The sequence below is a fragment of the Nylanderia fulva genome, unplaced genomic scaffold (assembly GCF_048542155.1).
Source record: "Nylanderia fulva isolate GAGA-0341 unplaced genomic scaffold, ASM4854215v1 Scaffold55, whole genome shotgun sequence".
In the NCBI taxonomy this organism is placed as follows: domain Eukaryota; kingdom Metazoa; phylum Arthropoda; class Insecta; order Hymenoptera; family Formicidae; genus Nylanderia; species Nylanderia fulva.
The window spans coordinates 857,879-877,504 of record NW_028190643.1 but is presented as its reverse complement, the minus strand read 5'-3'; the positions used below and the strand labels follow the sequence as shown (position 1 = coordinate 877,504).

Here is a 19,626-nt window from a genome sequence, read left to right as displayed (position 1 = left end):
CGAAGCATTTTGGAGTTTTGCAAAAAGTTTTTTGCAAAATCATCTATCTGAACATTATTAGAAAAATTTTTTTTTCATTTCATGAATTTTGAAATGACTTAAACAAATGAAAATCTGATGGAATAAAGTACGGAATAAGGAGAATGAGATAGAACTGACCATGACAGCTTTAGAATTGTTTCCCGGGTTATTTTAGCTCCACGTGGTTGGACATTGTCGTATCCAAATGTTCGCAAAATCACATTTTTGCGATTGATGGTCGCTTTTTTTTTTACAATTTCGCTTGTACTCGCTGTAGTTATTGCACGTGTACATCTGTCGTGATTGTTTTGTTTCGATTTAAAAAAAACTCATGGTTTCTAGAAGAAGTAATCCAGTAATTATTTATCTATAGCAGAACTTATTTATGAATTAACCCAATAATACATACATTTCGAGATGCCTCTTAAATATATACGTAAGAAAATGTAGAATTAAAGTTATTTTATTATAAAAGTATACACACACAATTATTGTTTTTGCGTACGAAACATAAGTCTCGAAGAATTAAATCAGATATTCACGAGTGTGTGGTTGATGGAACTCTATTTATTTAGGCGTTCACGCTTATTCTCCGCACCGGTTTCACATATTTATCTCGAACAGTTTATCGGCCAAAGAAACTGTACGCTGTACGTCAAATAAATAATAAAGCGAAATACACCCGTACCCCAGGGAATTAACCATACTGCTCCCCGTTTGAAATTACAAACCTCGACTGAGTTACGGCATAAGGAAAAAAAGCCAATTTCAATATACAAATTTCCAGTTCCCAAGGAAACTAAAATATCGTCGAATATCTACCTCTTTTAAGAGTCTGACATTCTTTAAATAATTGAAAAGAAAACTTATATTATCAGTATACATCTCTGACATGTAATTTGCAAATAACAATTTTTTTGTAAATTATTTATAATAATTACAAATTATATTTTAAATGCCACTTGATTGCAGTATTGTATATAACTGTGAGTTAAAAAAATATATTAAACATAATAAAATTTCTACATATTGTAAATAAGGTTATGACTTGAATTGTAATATTAGTAAAAAAATGATTAAATGTAACGTTTAACGTATATTATAAAATGTAAGCGAAAGTAAATAAAAGCATATTTTCTTAATAGATATTATCTAGAATCGCAAAAATTCATTGCTCCATACAAAAATATATACACATAAAAAGAATTACGATTGATTCGTCTTTCTATGTCCAAAAATATCCAACGAACTTATTATAAGTATCGAATCTTCTATGTTATCTCTTAAGGTTTTGATATTTTTGAGACAATTTGTAAAGTTTGGTCTACCGATAACAGATTTCCAACAATGTAACATCAACTGATACAACATCGGTGGACAGTTGAGAGGTTTTGGCAGTTTGCCTCCCTCAAGCACATATTGTAAAACTTCGGAAGTATCTTTGCCAGGATAAGGATGTTCACCCAATGACATAATTTCCCACATTAGTACTCCGAAAGCCCAAACATCGCTTTGTGAAGTAAATATTCCAAACACCAAAGATTCTGGTGCCATCCAGCGAACAGGAAGCGGGCGGTCTCCTTTCTAAAACAATTATATAGCACAATTAAGTTATTTTTATCGAACTTCCTCCAGAAGTTTAGAAACAAGCGTTATGCGCATACAGTCAACTCTCATTTTCCCTTCTTCATAGGTATACAAATAAAAATAATTTATTTTTACCGTTATAACCAGCTTAAAATTGTATTATTATGAAAAAATAAAAAAAAAGTTTTAGCTCTCTCAAATAATTGTATTTACCATACGGTAATAGTGATCCTTGTAAATATCTCTAGCTAGTCCAATTTTTACAATACGGTTTCCATGATTTCTTACGGATATTAAGCAATTTCGACACGCGAGATCTCTATGCACAAATTGTTGCCTTTCTAAGTAACAACAGCCTCGAGCAACATCTTCGCACATGGCGAGCAAGCCTTTCAGACGCAACGCGCACGAATCTAAAGATTGCAATGTTCCATTAATTCTTAAATAATTCAATAAGTCACCAGGTTCTATTAATTCCAATATAAGTAACAGTGAATCCGTGTTCAAACAAATGCCTAATATTCTTAGCACATTTTCATGTTGAAAGTGGCTCATAAGTTTAGCCTCTTTCAAGAATTCCTTTTTCTCTTTCGAAGAAGCTTGTTTTTTAGCATTTTTATCGCAACTGATGTTGTGTCCAATCCTTCAAAATCATTGATGATTCCTTAATATACCTGTGAAATGTTACATAATTAATAACAGACAAATCGATAAAATGTAAGATAAAAAAGTTTATCATGTTTGACTTTTTGAGAGAAATTTTAATTTTAACAATTACTTTTATTTAAAAGTATGTTTTACCATAAATTTAAGCGATTAAAAAATAAAAAAATATCTTGAAAATATATTTAAGTAATAACAAACTAATACTTGCATTACCAAATGCGCCGCTACTTAGAAACTTTGTTTGGCTAATTTGATTTTTTTTGATTATGGTCAACGCAAATTCGTCTGAATTATATTGCAATCTAGAAGGGTTCAGCAAATTTAGTTGAGTGCACCCGAAAGGTATTTTATTTAAAGGTAGTAATTCCGTATTCATCATTATTGGAGGCAAAACTATTTCGTTACTTTCTTTGTGTTGCCTGTATGCTGTCATATAAAAAAACTTTTAATACACGACAAAATGCTACGCATTGCAATGTCTTAATTCTTTTTAAGAAATAATGCCGATTTTTTCAAATTTTATATGTTCGTATATCTATACACCAAATCTAAACAATTTATAATAATAATCCAAAATTTATATGAAATATACTTACTGCAATAAAAGTAATAAACATTGTATATTACAATGATTACAATATAAGACATAATATTAATGGCAGATAATATTGCATAGCTGTGCCAGTTGCGCTAAGAATCTTTCTATCATCACCTTTGTTACACAAGAGTACAATTCTTTGTTTTATTGGACTTTTTAATTAAGATATTTTATCATAATATTTAAGAACTACATTACTTGAAATGGACACCAAGGAAGGGTTGAAACGTAATAAGATTAATAAATTGCCAGTTTGTCGACACATATTTCTCAAAAATAAAATGATGAACACTCTTCTCTCGACCAAACTGGCAAAATTTTATTAATTTACTTCTCAACGTTTCGACCATGATTTAAATCCTTAGCAAGTGATTTGCGAAATGTAGTTAAAATTTTAGGAAGTAAGCCAAGTAATGTCAAGGACGTGACGTCAGCTTTACACAATGTACTCACTCGCTTACTTCTTAAAATTAAAACTACATTTCGCAAATCACTTGCTGAGGACCTAAATCATGGTTAAAACGTTGTAAAATGAATTAATAAAATTATGCCAGTTTAATCGGGTGTTCATTATTTTATTTTTAATTTTATCTGGCGATTCTTCATGCACATATTTATCAATTATTATTAAGATATTTTACTTAAAACTTCATTATTCAATTTCTAATGCGAAAATACTGATAAGATATTCTTAAAGTAAACATATGTTATCATAACGTCTTCATTTGCTTACCGAGTGTTTCAAAAATAAATTCTTCTCCATCAGACGGCCATATGAAATCTTCTTTATACTCAGTATATTTTAAGTTCAAACGAAATTTGTACTTAGTTTGCAGTAATAAATTTTCTATGTGATATGTTATTTTATCATTATTCTTCTCAATATTATTTGCAATTTCCCATATCCTTTTCCGTGACGCAGCATTTTTGTATTCCAGTATAAGGAATTCAGTAGGAATCGTCAGATTAACGCTTGGAATCCACGAGATATTCATACTGTTTGTATCGATCCCATTCAAACTTAAATTATTCGGTTCGGCCATGTAGAATGTTTTTATTACACTGTCAGTGACGACACCTGTGCGAATAATTGGATACGCACTCACGTATATCTCGTATTTTTGCTTTGGTATCAGTGACCGAATTACCGCAAAAATTTTGCCATTTGTCGTATGTTCTAGTTTATTGACTTTTATGAAGCGAAACGAATTTTGATTTTCTTGAGTGCTATTTGAATATTGCATCCATTTCACCTCATAATTCACTGCCACGCAATCTAATTTTTTCGGTGGCATCCAATCAATTACCGCCAGATTTGGCATTACAACTTGAACTACTACATCATCCGGTGCATAGAGCTTGCTCGTAGTTATCAGTTTTACATCTGGGCCGAATTGCAAATCCATCGATTTCTTGTGGATGTAAAAATTGCTTAGTGCCAGCTTTAACGTGTATTCTGTAAACTGCGTCAAATTCGGAATTTTGTGCTGCCGTTCGTACGTTTGGACATAAAATTCTTTGAATTTGTAAAGATCATTGTCTAAACATTTGAAATAACTCACAGAAATGTTATATATAAAAACTAAGTTGTACTTTTTACATTCATCATTGAGAATCGGCTCCGGAAGGTTCACGTTAATGCTGTCTGCAGTTATTGACACTTCTTCAACACGATAATCCTTTGTAGGTATTAGACATATCTTCGGGGGATATGGTTGTTGTAAACTTTGAGCAAGAGTTATGATACTAGAATAATAGAACTCTCCAAAATGGATATTTTGAAGACTATCAAATATGTTTTTTTGGCTTTCGAGAAGAGCATTTCCCTTTCTTAAAATATTATATATATTTCTGGATAACCAAACAAGTAAATATTTATACTATCAATTGATAAATCATCAAAACGATAAATTGATTGATTTGAAGATCTTAAAATCATATTGCAATTACAACCATTAATATCCGTTACGATTAAATATTCATTGTTTATTATCCAATATATTAGTGGCTCGTCAATATTCGTTGTATCAATCGTCATGAGAGCGTACTTAATTTGTAACAATCCTAAAAATGTCTTCAGGCAGAAGCATTTATTGTCTTCCATATGTAATTTGTTTCTTCCGTTGAAATCCGTTTGCACTATTAAAGAATCTTCTGTTCAATACAAATATCTGAAAAATATACATATGTGGAATGGAGCACGGCTTTCTGTCCGCTCCACCCGTTATATTGTTTTGCGAGGGTTTTTGATGGACCTTGGCAATGCCCGTGAAAACTCGGGCGTGTTGACGCGATCGCGAGCGACCCGGCAGTCGGGAAAAGACCGTGCGAGCGAACACATGTAAAAGATCGTGACGACTGCCGTCGAGGCCACATATATATATATATACCCATTCCTTCAAAATTCTGTATTCGCGTAAATCCCAATAAAATATCTATATTACATTTTATTTGTGGAAAAAACAACCATTTCTGGATTTCCATCGAACCTAGTCAATTCATATCCTACAAGTAAATTTTTGGGGGCTCGTCCGGGATTACGCATCGGATGGAAGGAGGCGGGTTTGAAGGTGGTGTAATGATGAGCGACGGCGGAACCGCACGGAACGATGGAGCGAGAGACGTTGTGCAGGCGGACGCTATGACGATTGTCCAGCTTAGAGACGAGTTAAGACGACGAAAATTGAGGACGACAGGCAACAAAGCTGATCTGGTGGAGCGGTTTCGGGCGGCGGTGTTTCTCGAGGATCAGGAGGACGGAGACGAGAGTAGCGACGACGGTGGTGTGCGCGGTCAGGTGGATTGCGAGTCTGGTGATGAGTCAGAGCTCAGTGATGCGTCGGAGGATGGCCGGAGGCAAGGGCCGTCGCAGGAGCCGTTACGGAAACGTGAGAGGTGTTTATTGACATTTAAAGACGTTGAAGATGCTATCGATACATTTAGCGGTGATGATGGCAAGAACGTTAAGCAGTGGATCAGAGATTTTGACGAAACAGCAAGCCTGTGTCAGTGGAACGACGTGCAAAAGACGATATATGTAAGGAGACTTTTGCGTGGATCAGCAAAGCTATTCGTAAAGTATGAAGCACGAGGAAAGACGTGGAAGAACATCAGAACTGTCTTGAAGCGCGAGTTTTCCCAGAAGACCAATAGCCACGATGTACATTTTCAATTACAAAGGAGGAAGAAGAAAACTGATGAGACGTATCACGAATACTGCTATCAGATGTTGGAAATCGCCTCCAGGGCGAAATTAGAAATCAGCGCGGTAATACAATATATAATAGATGGTATAGCGGACGATGAGGTAAATAAAATTGTTTTGTACGGCGCGAGAAGTATTTCGGACTTGAAACATAAATTAGATATATACAAAATAATGAAAATTAGATCTAGGCATTCCAAGACGGAGGATCGGAAAAGGAAATTTATACGCGCGGAAAACGATAGTAAGCAAATTGATAAACGGTGCTACATTTGCGGCGATAAAAATCATTTGATCGCGGAATGCTCGGTAAAGAGAAAAGGCGTTAAATGTTTTCGATGCGGCACACACGGACATGTTGCTGCTAAATGTCCTACGGTAGAGAACAAACAGACGAATAAAGAAAAAAACTGTAACGCGACGCAGGGTGAGACGAAAAGTTGTTGTAAAACCGTTGCGATAAACTCGGTCGAGTTATCGACTTTAATCGACACCGGGAGTGACATCAGTCTGATGCGCGCGGATTCTTATGTTAAAATCGGAGCGCCGGCGTTAATTAAGAGGCAAATGAAATTTCGCGGTGTTGGCTCAGATGAAAATGTAACATTAGGTGAAGTATATGTTAGCGTTTGTGTGGACGGATGTTTTTTCGGCGTAACGTTTCACGTGGTCCCTGATGCGCTGTTGCAGCACGCGATTCTTATCGGAACAGATTTTTTAAATAATGTCGAGTTGCAAGTAAAAGAAGGTGTCGTTAAAATTTCAAAAACTGCTAAAGCATTTTCCGAATTGCCTGCTGTAAACAGGATCGACCTTGGCGATAAAGTAAACGATGTAAACATAGAGCACATTATGGATCAAGAGTGTAAAGACGAAATAAGAGAAATAATATCGAGTTATAAACCCGAGAAAATTCGAGACGTAGGTATCGAGCTAAACATTGTGCTGAAGGACGAGACTCCTGTATACCAGCGTGCTCGTAGGCTGGCTGTACCCGAACAAAGGACGCTTGACGAACAAATACACAGATGGTTAGACGAGGGCATTGTTTAACAATCGTATTCTGATTATGCCAGCCCGGTCGTGCTGGTTAAGAAAAAAAATGGTGCTACGAGAGTATGCGTTGATTATCGGAAACTTAATGAGAAAATAATAAAAACGCGGTATCCTTTACCAATTATAGAGGACCAGATTGATCGTTTGCGAGGAGCTAAAATTTTTAGTACAATAGATCTCGAGAATGGTTTTTTTCATGTTCGCGTGGCGGATGATAGTCGCAAATATACGGCATTTATAGTTCCAAACGGTCACTACGAGTTCTTGCGCATGCCTTTCGGTTTAAGTACGTCGCCAGCATATTTTCAAAAATACGTCAACGCAGTATTTGCTGACTTAGTGGCAAAAAAATGTCGTGTCAATATATATGGATGACTTAATTATTACATCAAAAAATTGTCAAGAAGAGTTATTACACTTAAAAGAAGTATTACAAGTAGCAAGTTCGTACGGGTTGAGGATAAATTGGAAGAAATGCCAGTTTTTGAAAACTAGAGTAAATTATCTAGGATTTATTATAGAGGACGGAGACGTTACACCTTCCGACGAAAAAACTAACGCGGTAAAATATTTTCCCATACCGAACGATAGAAGAGCGGTGCAAAGCTTTTTAGGGTTGACTGGCTATTTCCGAAGGTTTATCCCGAAATATGCATCTGTTGCACATCCTCTGACCGAATTGTTAAAGGAGGGAGTTAAATTTTTTTTTTGGTGACAAAGAAACGCGCGCGTTCGATCAGTTGAAGGAGGCTTTGGCGAGAAGACCTATTTTACGAATCTATTGCCTGAACGCGGAAACGGAGCTGCACACGGACGCCTCGTCACAAGGTTACGGGGCTATTTTACTACAAAGAGATAGCGAAGATCGTCTTTTTCATTCGGTGTACTACGCAAGTGGCAAGACCACCGATAGCGAAGCAAAATTTCATAGCTACGAGTTGGAAGTTTTAGCAATTATTAAGGCGTTGCGAAAATTTAGAATTTATTTGATAGGTATACCGTTTAAAATTGTAACAGATTGTCAGGCGTTCGCGCAAACAATGAAGAAGACGGACGTCTGCACGCGGATTGCACGATGGGCTTTGTTCCTGCAGGATTTTCAATATGTTGTCGAACATCGGCCCGGAAAGAGTATGCGACATGTCGATGCGCTCAGTCAAAATGCATTGCCAACTGCAATGCTCATAACGGAATGTCAGGAGGGCATCATTGCAAGGCTGCAAAAAAATCAAGCAGAAGATGAGGAGTTGGTAGGCATCCGAGACCAAGCAATAAGTAACCAAGCGGAGGGATACGTTATTAAAAATGGACTTTTACACAAGAAATTGAACGGAGATACGCAAATTGTAGTTCCAAAGCTAATGCAAAACAATATTATACGACAAGCTCACGAGCGTGGCCATTTCGGTCCAGACAAAACGGAGAAGCTGCTAAAGATGAATTATTGGTTCAAGGGAATGCGTAGTAAGATCGAAAAGATTGTCCGAAATTGTATTAGCTGTATTCTGGCTGAGAGAAAATCTGGAAAACAAGAAGGCTGCTTACATCCTATCCCAAAAGGTGAAAGTCCGCTAGATACGTATCACGTGGATCATTTGGGTCCCCTGCCGTCTACACAAAAGAAGTATCGTCATTTATTCGTAGTAATCGATGCTTTTACGAAATTTGTCTGGTTATGCCCCACGAAATCCACAAACGCAGCCGAAGTATTAGACAGATTGACGCAACAGAGCGCTGTTTTCGGAAATCCGAGAAGGATCATTTCTGATCGAGGAACGGCTTTCACTGCGAATGACTTCGAAACTTATTGTAAAGACGAAAATATTGAGCATATCACTGTCGTTACCGGAGTCCCACGAGAAAACGGGCAAGTTGAGCGGATTAACCGTATTTTGATTCCAATGATTGACAAAGTTGTCAGCACCGAATCCTGCTCAATGGCATAAATATGTAATGAGAACTCAGCGATATCTAAATAGCGTACCTTCGAGAAGCACAGGCGCATCGCCATTTTATCTTTTATTTGGCACGCAAATAAAGACGAAAGAAGATCTCATACTTAAGGATCTTCTTGAAGAAGAAGAAGCTGCGGCATTTTTAGAGAAACGTAGCGAAACGCGACGACAAGCAAAAGAAGCAATCGCTAAAATTCAGGAAGAAAACAAACGGAGCTATGACAGAAAGAGAAAAGCACCAAGTATATATAAGGAAAATGATTTGGTTGCCATTAAACGGACACAAGGCGGACCTGGTCTGAAGTTTGCTGCGAAATATTTTGGTCCATATCGGATTAAACGAGTTCTTCGGAATGATAGATACATAGTGCAGAAGATTGGCGAAGGAGAAGGTCCTCGTATGACATCCTCGGCGGCGGATCACATAAAGCCTTGGAGCGATTCTTCTGAAGACGCTGTTTTGGAATAGACATCTGAGGTCAGAAGTCGTCGGATGGCCGAGTGTGGGATGGAGCACGGCTTTCTGTCCGCTCCACCCGTTATATTGTTTTGCGAGGGTTTTTGATGGACCTTGGCGATGCCCGTGAAAACTCGGGCGTGTTGACGCGATCGCGAGCGACCCGGCAGTCGGGAAAAGACCGTGCGAGCGAACACATGTAAAAGATCGTGACGACTGCCGTCGAGGCCACATATATATATATATATATATACCCATTCCTTCAAAATTCTGTATTCGCGTAAATCCCAATAAAATATCTATATTACATTTTATTTGTGGAAAAAATAATCATTTCTGGATTTCCATCGAACCTAGTCAATTCATATCCCACACATATTTCTCACTTCTATTAAAACATTATTATAATTATTTATCACAAACTAATATCTGATTATTTAAATTCTATACGTTTCTATGTAAATTTATGATTCCATTATTTATGATTCTTTAATATAAAATCTGCATATTAAATTACTGACAAGTTATAGAACAACACAAATCTATAATTAAAAGAAATATAATATATTGTTCAATTTGTTAGATTAATTAAATTTAATGTACCTTTTATATGGCAATACTGTAAAAAATAAAGCAGACTCTTCAGCCAGTGCGATTTTTTCGTATGTTTTGATGCCTTTTTGTTGTAGTAATATTAAGTCGAGTTTCATAATGTAAATATGATTGTCAATATATTCTAACCAATAAAGACTGCCAGCAATCCAATCAATGCACAGAGAATGTGCATAGACCCCCATTTCTGCTATTATTGTATAATTTTGATTTGTTTCGATTGCGTTCGAATTAAATTCCAATGTTATTAACTCTGAGTCGTAAGTAATCCCATAAATCTTATGTTCCAATGGTGAGTAAACAATTTCAGTACACATTATAGATATATCACGTTCAAAGCCGATCTGTAAATCTATATCCAATACATAATCTCTACTTTTCTTATTGACGAGTAATAAAAGTACTGGATTCTCATGTGTGGTCGACACGTTGATAAACTTAGTATAAGAGCCAGCACCAAATTTGTTATGCGCTTGTACTTCGAAATAATACACTGTATCAAGTTTCAAATTGTACGCTTTATATTGCAATATCGTGATATTTGAGATTATAACAACTCTTCTTCGCGCGAATCATTTGATTCTCGATAAACCAATATTGAACTGTATATTTTTGTATCACTCCATTTGTAAATTTAGGTTTGTTCCACCTATAAAGAATATAAAATATTTTATCTTTTTATTTTTAACAAATTTCTGAAATCCATTTACATATAACTATCTATTTACACGAGACATATAGAATAGTTTCATTTTAAAAAATCGGGTTGATCTTGAAATGATCTTAAAAACGCTATCTAAAATCAAACTGATGAGGCTAGTAAAAATTTCTTTTAAATTTTACAACTTTTATTTAGAACATTTGTAATATTTTCGAGATATTTCGCCGCTCTGATTCTTTTTGTACCACCTTCCATATACAGGGTATTTCAAATGTAGTGGCAAAATTTCAGGAATGGATTTTTCATGCTTAGAGAAGAAAAAAGTTATAAGTCCGGAAATGATTACCCAGATAGCCACAGTAATTATTATGACATCAAAATGACGTCATAATAATTACTATGGCTATCTGGATAGTTTTTGGTCCGTTTAAAGTCCGCAAATAATTAGTTTTTGAGTTTTAAGATTTTTGAACATAATTTTTGTCTCATTTCTCGTCTTAAAATGCCGCGTTTAAAGTTCGGAAATGATTAGTTTTTGGTCCGTTTAAGGTCCGGAAATAATTAATTTTTGAGTTGTAAGATTTTTATAACAAAAAATTTTTGTCTCTTTCTCGTCTTAAAAGTTCTCGTTCAAAGATATCAACAATGTGTTTCAAGTTCGCCGACCTATGTTTATAGATGGTGGACATTTAGAACATTTCCTCTAATTGTAAGACGGGAAATGAGACAAAAATTTTGTATTACATGAATCTAAATAACTACAAAACTAATCTTTTCCGGACTTATGTTTATACATATGTATATCTTTTTTTTCTCTAAGCATGAGAAATCCATTTCTCAAATTTTGAGCACCATTTAAGAAACATTCTGTATACAATAAAACTTAAAAAAGTACCAAATTTAAGAAAAAAAATATTCCTTATTTATCTTGAGAGTTATTATATATATTTACCTTAATGTCACATAAATGTCTTTCTTATTTATTCTGTCGTTAAATTCCACGAACGCTCTAGGAAATGTTGGCTCGCTTGCAAAACTTTTTGAAGATAGTGTAGTTACTTCTTGAAGCAAAAATCATACTTAATTTTATGCAAAAGTTGAGTATGTATGTAAATTTTTCTAATTTATAAAATTATGCATATATATATATATATATATATATATTGACATACGTAGTTTGTCAACAAAGGAATAAAATTAAATATGTACCGCATATTATGACAACGCTACAAAAATCATAATCATACGCGGAATTTAAGATATAATCCTTCCTTCAAAAACTGTACAAGTTTTAATTTATTCAGTTATGTTTTAAGTATAAATCTCGTCTCGTTATTGTTTTTATAAATTGTTATGCAGAAAAAAATATTGAACAAATATAGGCGAAAAAATTAATAATTAGTATACTTATATTTTAACGCATGCTTGAATTATATTATTTGATATAAAATTTTTATGATTTAAAGTTTTATTTTATATACAGGGTGTTACTTAATTGACGCCCAATATTTATATAACAATATTCCTCGTGGAAAACTGAGTCGAAAAGTCCTGTACCATTTTTTTCTGTAAGGTATAATAAAGTAGTAATTATACAGTAACGTTAATACGTTATTAATAGTGATTATTCAGTAACGTATTAACGTTACTGTATAATTACTACTTTATTATACCTTACAGAAAAAAATGGTACAGGACTTTTCGACTCAGTTTTCCACGAGGAATATAGCTATATAAATATTGGACGTTAATTAAGTGACACTCTGTATAATATATAAGTGTACATACACAACATTTTATACATATTTTTTTGAAACTTATTAGATTTTAAAATTGTGGAAATATTTACAAATAGGAGCCTTTAAAAATACTTATAATTTACAAATGATCTCTTACCGACTTCATTTCTTTCTCTCACAGTGTCATTTTTAAAATAATACTGAACAGATTCGATATTTGATGACACGTACTCATGGACATCGATAAATTTGAAGGATGGGTTATCCTAGTAATAAATATGCATCATATAACTTATAAAAATCTACTATTCCATTGAATTACATGATGAACAGTACATAATGTGAGATTAGATTAAAACTTATTTCGCAAATAATTTAATAAATAAGTCATTGTAGTAATGATGCAAAATTCCACACAAATAGTTAAATTAATATATATGTGATAAAAGTCCCAACTTTCAAATCAATGTTCAACTTTATTATGAGTAGAAATAGCCCTTGTTTTTCTTTCGAGAGGACTGTTTTCGATTTTTTTATAATTACAGAAATGACATGTATAGAGGTAAATTAAATTATTATAAAATATCCAACTAGATACATATGTAGATATACACTACTGTGCAATATATAAAATACTGTGCAATATATAAAATACTGTATAAAGCACCGTTTAAAGAAACTGTTTTTATTGTGTTTCTGATCAAAATATCTTTTTAAATATCAAAGATTTTTCTTGCATTAAAGAGAAAGTTGCAAAAGAAACGCAAGATTAGATTAATTAAAGTTATAAAGAATTTATAACTGTTTGTCTTACAAGCTTGGTTCTTTTTAATTGTTAAAATAGTTTTATCTAATAATTGGGTTTTATATGAGTTTATGTACATATGTTAACGTATACTTTAAGTGATAAATTGTATATAATAATTGAAACATATAAAGAATAATAGCTGTTGTGTATATTATTGGCTTCGAAACTGTTTGATTGAGAACGCAATTTATTGTATGGAAGTTTATTATACCGATTTTCTATTTCAACAGTTAGTAGTTTTGTACGCATGCAATTTATTTTTACTAAAAGATTCTAATTTTCTATATTGATTACTTTAAATAACAAATAACTTACTAAAAATTTTATACAAAAATCAATAAATATAAATATTTAAAGAAAATTTTAGAAATTACAAAAGAATAATATGAAAATATATCTGTGCATAAAAAATATGATATACATACGTATGTTTGTCATGTAAACAGAAGATGAATCCCATACAGCACAAAACATTTCAGAGACTTTCGCAGAATTTATTCAAAAATATTTTATATACGTCTTAAATACGTGAAAATGTCCGCCATTTTTACACAAATATGTTTATGAAAGATTGTATAAACATTTCAAATGTTACGTTTAATATGTTATGTTTCTTAGATGTTATAATGACGTTTCAGTGTTACTTGAAACGTTGAAACGTTTCTGCAACATTTCTGTTGAGTTTTGTGCTGTGGAATGGAATGAATAACAAAATTATTAATATTAAAAATACTTTTTTATAAATAAAACAATTATATCAACATATGTTACGTTTAAGTTTAAATATTCATCACAATTAAATTTAAATGTGTAACAATATAACATCAATCTTTAAATATATTACGTAAAATTAAACTTTACTTTTTATATCATTAATTTTTCATAAATAGTGACAGAGTATAAAATATTAATATCACAAACAATCTATTGTCTGAAGTGTATATAACATTTAATTTCGCGGGGTCTAATAATTGTTCTGCCTTGCTGCGCTAAAGTTGAACATGTCCAGCTTTAACGCTCTCGTTAAGAGAATAACAGAGCGACTTTAGCAGCAGCATCAAAAAACGTTCCATGTAAAGATGGTAGCAAATGAATAACTAAGCGAATAGCCAATAATTCGGTATCATGCGCATGTGCGAGACAAATTTTTGCCAAAACGTTTGCAACTTTTTTTTTATCAGCAACGTGTAAATGATTTAACGCTAGCGACTTTGTGAGCCAGAAATTCGTTTTGCAGGAGCGAAAAGCTTGCGATAAAAAAAGCCAGCGACAAGCGTCAAAAACAGCATTGTGTAGAGCACCCTTAAAGAATGCTCTTACAAAGTTGCAAGCGTTTTGGTAAAAATTTGTTTCGCACATGCGCAGGATACCGAATTATTCGCTACTCGCCTGGTTATTCATTCGCTATCATCTTTACATGGAGCGTTTTTTGTCGCTGCTGCTAAAGTCGCCCAGTTATTCGCTTGACGAGAGCGTTAAAGTTGGACATGTTTAACTTTAGCGCAGCAAGACGCAGTGAATATTAAATGCCGCGATTAAATTAAATGTTATATACATTGCAGACAATAGATTGTTTATGATATTAATATTTTTTACTATGTCACTATTTATGAAAAATTAATGATATAAAAAAAATAAAGTTTAATTCTACGTCATATATTTAAAGATTGATGTTATATTATTACATATTTAAATTTAATTGTGATGAATATTTAAACTTAATTGTAACATATGTTGATATAATTGTTTTGTTACAAATAAGAATTGTTAATATTAATGATTTTGTTATTCAGTCCATGTATCTTCTGTTACATAATAAATATACATGTATGTATATCATATTTTTCATACACTTATTTATTTTTATATTATTTCATATTCTCTTGTGATGTCTAAAACTTCTTCTAAATATACTTCTTTTAATATTTTTTATATATACTTTTAATACTTTTTAATGCTTTTTTTAATACTTTTTTAGATATTTATTAATTTTTGTATAAAATTTTTAAGTAAGTTATATATTATTTAAAGTAATCAATATAGAAAATTAGAATTTTTTAGAATAAATTGAATGCGTAGAAAACTACTAAATGTTGAAATGGAAGATGAGCACAATAAATTACGTTTTCAATCAAACAGTTTCAAGGCCAATAATATACACAGCTATTGTTCTTTATATGTTCCACTTTAGCGCAGCCAGACGCAAATAGTATAGTGGCAGGTATGGCCCGTCAAAACAAACCCCCACCACCGGCCCCTCTGGCGCCGTAGCTTATCTTTCCCCCACTACCAGCGTCTAGTTTTTCCGAGTGCGGGTGTTGGGGGGAAAAAAATGGCGACTGGCCCCGAAAAGTAAGGATGAGAATTTTTTTTTTATTTTTTCTGATTTTCTCTGGATTTGAACCCGGGGCCTTCGTGTTTCCGAGCAGGGTCCTAGTATGTTGAGCTAAACGAGATCTTACTAGTCTAAGAATTACATGAGGTATTTAAGCTAAAGTTGCGTAGAGTACGGTATGGGGGTTCGGGTATACGTATGGCAAGGATAGCTCGTCGAATCAAATGGTCGATATTGGACGGGATGGGGTAAAAACAGTTTGACCAAAAAAAGCATCATGCGGTCGACCGGGGATTGATGGCAGGTAGTGGCTGACGATGCCGTAGGGTAATAAAAAAAAGAACACGTAAATATTTGTACAGGCGAGCATTCTGACTCGTGTCACGATAAAAAATAATACATCGTCGTAGATTAGAAAGAATACTTATTGTTGAAAAGATGTCAGATAAAATTTTATTTTAAAATAACTCGCGGCTTAATGAAGGTAAACAGAAACATGCACGTTAAGGAAATTTCTGGAAAGGGGAAATGAAAGAAAATCGAACAATGGTTTTAAAAGTACAAATATGGTTTATATTTAAAATAATTTTACAGAACAAAATTTATTTATTGATACCAAAATTCATATTATATATTGTTATGAATTGTTTCTTTTTGGGAGTAAAAATTTTACGAAATAAGTGTATGATTAAACAATCGTTATATTCACAATCTTCGGAAAAAAGAGCGAGAAACTGATTAAAATTATAACCGCTGCACATATAATATAAAAATATATAGCAGTATTGTCCGCAAGTCTTAGAAAAAATTCCTTGTAATTGTTGAATATTTTAGCGATGAATGATGGAGTTTCGTCGAAGTCGGATAAGAAATCCTGGATACAAGGGGGGGCAATCCGTAGCTGTCAAAGTAAGTGGCTGTGCCGTGTTCATCGAGGTAGAAGGCGATCCAATGTTCTCCAGGTCGATCGTGATTGTCGGTGTTAGCGACGATAGCCGTCGACCTCGTTCACACCCTCGAAACTCTGTCGGCTGCATAGACTCCAACATGTCTGGCATCGAGATGACGCAATGCTTGTAAAATTTCGCGAGAGTTCATTTTTTTTGTCCCGAATATGAACGAGTGTACGGTATTATTTGAACAATACCGGTTTTTACCTCTTTCGATAATGTGTCTTCTTCTATCTTGAGTTGTTTTGAGAGGTTTTCAATGTCAGTTTGCGTCGAGATGGAAATTGTTTCGTTCTTGTTTCTATCCGTCAACGTCGATGACGATTCAGAAATCACAATTCTCTCTTCTTCTTTTTCAATTTGCTGTTCGTTGTTTTGCTGATTTTTCTCCTCTATTTGTATTTTAGTTATATTCTCATTTACATCGCAAGAAACGGTAGCTTCGTATTTATCGTCGCTATCGTCGAAAGTAATTTCCCCACTTTCGTCAGAACTACAAGTAGCTTCAGTAGAGGTCGAAACGTTCTCGCAATTATTTTGCGCACTTAGCCAGCATTTTAATTTATAAGCATTGTATAACGCGCAATGAAAGGTTTCGAATTTTCGAATCCCGTGATGACCGCAATATTGTACGATATCTTCCTCATCCGGTAGATTTTTAAATGCTGGTGACGTACCCTCCAAATTATTTATATCTCTGGAAAGTAAATTCCTCAAGTAGTTTGCTTTTTCGTTACCTCTGACGTAAATGCAACGCGCGTGTCTTGCAATTTCGCGGAGATGTGAGGTAAAATATTTTGAATTAACTGAGCCGTCGAACCACTCGATACCGTGATAATTTCGTGAGAGCCAATTGTTTTCTCGTCTTGCTTTTGCGGGTAACTTTCCAAACGCGTATGGTGGTATCATAATCCAATGCTCGACAATCGGAGCATCGATTGTGACAACGGCGACTTCCTTTGCGATAAATTTATTGGCTTCATCGCGGAAACCTATGTCGACGACTATGTCCATATTGCGAAATTTTCGTTGGTGAGGTACAAGCTCTTAGCGAAACGTGCGCGTTTGTTCGTGTCTCGTACAAAACTGAATTCATTCTAGCACGTTACATAGTTTCCACTTCGTGAAAAGCGTCATCGAAATTTCCAAAGAAAGAGGAGAGGGAAAATTTTCTAATCGCGTATTACATTACGGTGTATAAATACATGTTGGTGAACGAGCATTAAAAGCTAACCGAAAAAGTCGACGATAACTTGACGCGAATGCGTCGATTTCTATGACATTATCGAATTCGGCGTAAACGATACAATTAATTGTTTCGGTGAGTGCCTTCTCGAATCTCACTTCTAACCGTAGACTTCCGTGTCTCACGAGATTCCAATGACCGGCGCAATTAGCAGATAGATCGGGTGTAAGATCAAAAGCGAATAACGTATATCCCCGAGAATAATCATCTCTACTTATAGAATTTCCCTCGTTAAAAAAATGGATAGCCGTCCCCGAGAAGAGCGTATGATAAGCTTCGATGTAAAGCGGTTCGCGAGACGAGAAAACCGGTTGTAACGGTCTACTGGGTATTTGTGTACCGTCGACGTATAACGAGAAGAAATTTATTCCGTAATTTTGGAAATTAAACGGATTCAATTTTCTATCACCGTTAAACGCTTTATTATCAACGAAACCTACTATTATTCGTTTCGGTAATTATCCCAGTATTACATTATCTAACGATTCACCCACAACCCCGCTGTGAATCGTGAATGTTTTAATTTCAACTTTCGTAAGCAGATACTTGGCTGTAACTTTGCTCAGCATTCTAGCATGCGCTAGTAAAACTCCGGAGCTTATTTTCGCTCTTCTCATCAATAGGCTTGCATCGAGTATACGAATTTTCGACCTGCAATTACTTTCTATGAAACAAAACGTATCTTTCGAACGCACGAGTCTCAACCGCACCTCGACGCCATTAGTTAAGAATTTGTCCTGATTGAAAACGTCGCAATGGAGGTGACCTATAAGATCTAGCACGCGCCCTTTGCGTATGTAACGAGCTCGTCTTGCTATAGCGGTATTGCCTTCCGCTCTTACCGTATCGTCCATGTGCCCGGGTGTATCCGCATCCCATAAGCACGAGGTTAGATGGGAAGTTTTTGCGGGTGATGAATAATTTAACAACGCTTCGATGTACGCGCGGCAAAAGTGTTGTGTGATAAGTACCGAACCTTCTCGAGATTTTGCAAAAAAAATCCTTCCATTTGTGTGGGCTCCATATCCAGGTCCAGGAGCGTAAAAACTAAAGAAAAATCCGATCAAACAAGTAACTACAAAGACCAACGCCTTAATAAAATTCTGGCGAGATAACGATTTAATTGACGACTCCACATATAAGTCATTAAATATCACTAATGGTAATTTACCACGTTGTTATGGTCTGCCAAAGGTTCACAATAAAGAATTTCCTGTACGCATCATTGTATCTTCATTAGGTAGTCCAGTATATAATGTTGCTAAATATATTCATAATATTTTACGTAGTTCTATTTTGTTACCGAAATCTTACGTTAAGGACGGCTGGACATTTTCCGCAAATTTAAAAAATAAAAATAAATAGATACAAAGTTTCGCTCGTATATTGAATAAAAAAGTGATAAATGCAAGGCCAACTATCGAGCAATTATTCAAGCTGTTCAATAAAATAACATTTATTTCATATATAAATTATTAAGTTACAATCATTGAATATTAAAATTAACGCAAAAATACAGTCATTCTAAAATAAACGTTTCGGCCGCACGCGGTCTTCTTTAGTATATTATTAAAATATAAAATCATAAAAAAAATTCATATAATGTCGAAAATTAATTTTAGTTCTTCGGAGTCGAGAGTTTATGAGCAGTTAACGCGTGTTTCAATCCATCATGTGTAGGAAAAATGTCAAATCAATGTTCGCCTCGGTATGATCTTTGATTTTAATCA

General features: G+C 34.3%; 1 pseudogene; it reads right to left on the bottom strand.

Annotated features, from left to right (window-relative positions):
• Positions 1-1,209: 1,209 nt before the first annotated feature.
• Positions 1,210-17,664, bottom strand: LOC114930217 (proto-oncogene tyrosine-protein kinase ROS-like; annotated as a pseudogene).
• Positions 17,665-19,626: the final 1,962 nt, after the last annotated feature.